Raw genomic sequence first — 5,533 nt, 5'->3', positions numbered from 1 at the left:
ACATGATGAAAAGTTATAGACCCAAAAAGGACATGTGAGCCAACATAATGAACCGGTATGTGTGTTCTATTAGGCAAAAGGATAGAACTAACAAAAGGCCTCAAATCGAAAAACATATGTTTTTGAAACACATATATGTGTAGAAGCACCGGAGTCAACAATCCAGCCCCCAAAAAGAATATTGGAAGAATAAGTACTTGCTACATGATTAATAGCATCATTGTCAACCTTAACAGTAGCAAGTTTGGACTGAAGCATAGTAAGTATATTATGATACTGAGTAAGGGTGTCATTGTTGAGGTTAATAGAGGATGTAGGTGCTGTGGGAGTAGTATCAACAATTGAGCTTGAAGTAGAGGGGGTAGAATTTGGAACCTTATGAACTTGATTAGTTGTTTTGTTTCTTGGTTTGTAACCGGGCGGATAACCGTGCAACTTGTAGCATTTGTCAATGGCGTGGCCAGAAATGTGACAATATGTGCAGACAGATCAATTCTTGTTTTGCTTGGATGAATTATTGGGATTATGGTTAAGCTGGGACTGGGAATTATTTTCATGCTTGTGGACGGCTAAAGAAATATGTTGTTCTTGTTGAACAATTAAGGTGAAAGCCTTATTGATTGGTGAGAGAGGGTCCATAAGAAGTATCTAGGAACGAGCATGGTTATATTCATCATTCAAACCCATCAGAAAACACAACAAATATTCAAATTGGATGAAGTCGTCAGTGGATCGAACACCACCACAAGTACATTTGCCACATGTGCAACCTGGTCGATAAGAAATATGTTCATCCCACAAGCTTTTAATTTTGGAAAAATACATAGTTACTGAATCTTGTTCTTGTTTCAGATTAGACAACCCATGTTTTAATTGAGAAATACGAGGACCATTCCTTTTCTGAAACCTATCTTGAAGATCAAGCCAAATCTCCCTAACATAATTGGTGAAAAGAATGCTGGATGAAATTTTCTTTGAAATAGAGTTTAAGATCCAGACAATCACAACATTGTTATTTTGGATCCAAAGAGGAAGGAGATCACCTATGGGTTGAACGAGAGAGCCATCAATGAAGCCTAATTTGTTGCGAATCGACAAGGCAAGAATCATCGAGCGGCTCCATGTAACATAATTGGTGTCAGTGAGAGGCTCGGTGACAAGAATAAGGTTGGAGGTATCGCTGTGATGAAGGATGTAAGGGTTATTATGAGAAATGGAAAAAGATTCTTGGCTGGAACTGGTAAAATCAATTGACGGGATAGACGACGTCAGAATATTTGCCAGAATATTGCCTGAAAAACTGACTGAAAGTGGCGGAAGATCAGACGAAGGAGGGGAGGGATTCATGGCTGTTTGGCGCGCGAGGGAAGAAGACGAAGAGAAATTTTTTAAAAAACTTCTGATACCATATTAATAAGGAAAAACCTGAATATATCAGTAAAAGGAAAGAAAAGTCATTTTTCCATATTTTATCATTTCCTCACCATCAGTATTTATACACCAATAATGTAATTGAAAAATCAAAACTAACAAAATATGTTCAACAGAAAATATGATAGAAGCAAATCTATACAACAGAAAATATAACAGAAGCTTAACTAATCTAAAATTACAACTACAGATTTAGAGAGGCCAACAAAGTTAGACAGTTTATATAGTGCACTTCTCTAAAGTCTAGGACCAAGATCGTAAATAACGTAAATAATACAAATATGAATATGGTCAATAAGACCCCATATTTGGTCATTTAAAGCTCCAGATAATATATTCAAGGCATTCCGACAATCTCTTTAGTAGGATGTTGAGGTTTTTTTGTAAAACTTGTCGTGTAGCCTTTCCAATTACATAAAGTTAAAAAAAGGATTGGCTTTTGTAGGATTCATGTGGTAGGATTCTCTCTTTTGAGAGAATTTGAAGACATTTGCAGCTTATGCTAAATATTCCCTTTTTTTAGCATAGTGTTTGTCATTGTCAAGGCAAATTGGACCATCTGCACATCTTTATCCACGAAGTGGTTGTTGACACACTTACTCCCACAAGGAATTTCTTGATAAATATAGTGACACTAATGATAGTCATTGATAATGACATTGAAAAACTGTCATAATATATGAAAATTCCATCTTTTTCTTTTTCTTTCTTTTTTCCAAAAATGCGTGGCTATTTTTTTTTAGTTTTATTGACATTTTTTCTCCTTCCTCCTTATTTTGGCTTGGCTCTTATGTCATAGAAAGCTAGTTTGTCGTAGTTTTATAACTTCGAAAGTACCCCAGTTGAGTTTAATATGACAACAAAATCAAATGTCTAGCTCGTATGTTTCATTACCATTATCTTTGAGGCTTTTGAACTTAGAAATTGTTTTGCGTTTGAAAAAAAAAACTTAAAATTGTTTCTTTGAAGTCATGAAGATTGTCCATCAAAGGATATTTGAAGAATTCAAGAATTTTTCCTTTAGATGCATTTGTTTGGGAGGTCTTTAATAACAAATAACTCGTTTATTTTTGTTAGTTTTGGAAGTGGTTTCTTGATCGATAACTTGCCTTAGATTCAATTTAAATGTGCCATATGCAACACATTCCGTAGTTTCTTTCTATTCTTCAATCAATAACTTGTCTTAGGACACCATCTTTTGGGAAAATAATACACTAAAAAACAAATAATCAATTACTCAAGACATTGTTCGAAAGTTGTAGATTATAAAAACTTGGTTTTGCATGCTAGTTTACTTCGTAGGACTTAACTCGACCTGAAATCATTTATCCAATCCAAATTAGTTAACTTGTGCAAACCAATCTTAAAGGTTGTAGGTTCAAATTGCAATTCTTTATTTGAATATATTGTTTGAAAATTCTTGATGCACAAATGATAAATTAGAGAAAACATTATGTAAGTACTATTGAAAGAGAATTTTATGACCTCTTGAGGAAGTATATATTAAAGAACGAAAATTTACTAATTGAGACTTCAACTATGGTGTGCTTAAAAGCGAAACAGAAATAGAAAGAAAAAGACTAAAGAAGAAACAATCTTTTGAGAAGTAATGAAGGCAATTTTAGAGTTGGAGGCATTACAAATATGAGAAACAGCACCATTATTGAGTCATCAATATAGAAGAAAAGGCAATTGATAAGTAGGAGAAGGCGACTCGAAACACAGTCACAAAGAAGTTGTCATTCGTCACGTTCACTATTTACACCTTTAACGAAAGGCCTACGAAAATAACAACAAATTTATAGAAATCGAGATAGCATCGAGTTTTGGTGTTACAGATATGTAACATGGGAAATTGTTAGAAATAACTCTAAAATATTTTCATCTTTTACAAATAGCATCTTTTTAGAAAATGCATTGAAATATTTTTTCTCTGTCCTTTTTGGCCGAGATCGGCCATTGAGATTTGACTAAAAAACTAATCTTTTCATCTTATATCTAAATCAACCATTCTTTTGGACTTTCTTGGTGAAATCTCAACCTTAGTAGTGAAAGATGAAAACTTTTTTGGGTTACTTCTTATAATTTCCCTATGTAACATCTTCACCATTGATTGTGCACATATAGGATGAGGACTTGAAATCGCATTCAAATGCGTCTTTTCTTCTATCTTTACAACAACATCACGACACTGTCCTCTCGAGTTGGTTGGCTCTACAACATTAATTTGGTACCATAAACCGAACATTTTATCATCTTAAAAATTATTTGTTGCTCTAGCTTATTCGCTATACAAAAATTGTCAAGGTTCTTTACCCCATTTAAACTCACTATTATCCAATACAGTATCCTCTCCAACATTCATCATCATCTCCTCCTTTTTCTTCTTAAAAAAAGATATATAATGACCAAACCACCCACCAAGAAAAATGTACGAACACCCATGCACACTTCAACTACTAGAGCTACCATGCCACCCTCACTAGGACTTGGGGCCAAATTAGGATCAGGTCAAAATTGAAAGTTGACCTAAAATCCTAAGAATATATGGCGTATGAAAATTTACTATGTGAATATATACTAAGTCATGTGAATACTAAGTCTCCTGTATACTAGGTCTCCTTTGGAGAGTCTTTAGGCTTTGGTTAATTTATTTAGGCTCTATTCTTAGGGTGTTAATACGGTATTTATACCCCTGTACAGTTTCTTGTAAACATACACTTGATAAATACATCTTTCACATGGTATCATAGCTTTGCTAGCTGGTTTCTTCCTCTTATTCTGTGTCATCGCTGCCGTATGGTCATCGGTTGACCACCCAAAATCCCTCTTCGACGTGAAGAAGAACTACCCAGATCTCATGTCTAAAGCCACTGTGAAAAACTTAATCCTTGATCCCCATTGTGAAAAAATTGATCTTCGATCCTGTAGCCTCTGTGAAATACTCGATCCTCGACCCCCACTATGAAAAATTGACCCCATGATCGTCGGTCTAAAACTCGATCGAACTCGATCCCTAATTTTCGATCCAGAACTCGATCCAGTCTAAAACTCGATCCGATCCAAAACTCGATCTTCGATCGAACTCGATCCCTGATTCCCAGTGCAGAACTCGACCCCCCATCCCTGATCTATCCATTACTCTCGATCCAGAACTCGATCCCTGATTCCTCAGAAATTGATTCTTGATCCCTTCAGCCAAAACGATCGAACTCGATCCTCGATTCCCCAGAACTCGACCCTTGATCCCTTCAGCCAAGCTGTCAAGCCACCAAGCCGCCAAGCCTCTCTTATTGTCCCTAGTTTTCTTCTCCTTCCAAGCTGCCAAGCCACATAGAAAAGGATCATGTATTTCATCCCATTAGTACTATTCTTGATGGGACAAATTACATTACTTGAGCCAATCAAATGAAGATTTTCCTAATTGGGTGTCAATTATGGTGAACCGTCACTGGTGATATTCCTTAGCCAGTTAAGATATCCATTGAGGAAGATGCTAGATTTATTGAACGGTTAAAGGATTGGGACAACAAAAACCATCAAATCATTACCTGGATCAGAAATACATCTATACCGATCATTCACGTTCAGTTTTATGTGTTTGATGATGCCAAGAGTTTGTGGGATTTCCTATCTACCCGATTTCAGTCTGTTGGCTTAGCTCACTATTATCAACTTCACAACACTCTGATTAATCTTAATCAGGAGACAGGGCAATCTGTTAATGACTACTTGGCTACACTTCAGCCAGTCTGGACACAATTGAATTAAGCTAAAATTAGTCCTAATCACCTTCGCCTAATTAAAGTTCTTATGAAACTTCGTCCAGAAAATGAGTCGAATCGTGCTGCTTTGCTCCATCATAGCCCTCTTCCGTCTCTAGATGAAACAATTCAGGAAATCCTGTTTGATGAAAAGCGTCTTGGCATCACTTCTTCCCAGTAATTGGAGGTTGTACTCGCCAACACTCATATGCCTAGTACTTCTGAAGCTCCATTTTGTAAAAACTATAAGCTCACTGGGCATAAACTTGCTGACTATCCAAAAGTCGAGTGCAGATACTATCACAAAAGAGGTCATATTCTAGAAAACTTTCATAAGT

At 36.0% G+C, this 5,533-nt stretch overlaps 1 pseudogene; it reads right to left on the bottom strand.

Annotated features, from left to right (window-relative positions):
- Nucleotides 1–489: 489 nt before the first annotated feature.
- On the bottom strand, nt 490–1,347 carry LOC150036104 (uncharacterized; annotated as a pseudogene).
- Nucleotides 1,348–5,533: the final 4,186 nt, after the last annotated feature.

The sequence above is a fragment of the Benincasa hispida genome, chromosome 5, assembly GCF_027475165.1.
Source record: "Benincasa hispida cultivar pf3 chromosome 5, pf3_genome.v1.1, whole genome shotgun sequence".
NCBI lineage: Eukaryota > Viridiplantae > Streptophyta > Magnoliopsida > Cucurbitales > Cucurbitaceae > Benincasa > Benincasa hispida.
The sequence above is the reverse complement of the archived record's forward strand: the minus strand, read 5'-3'. Positions and strand labels throughout refer to the sequence as shown.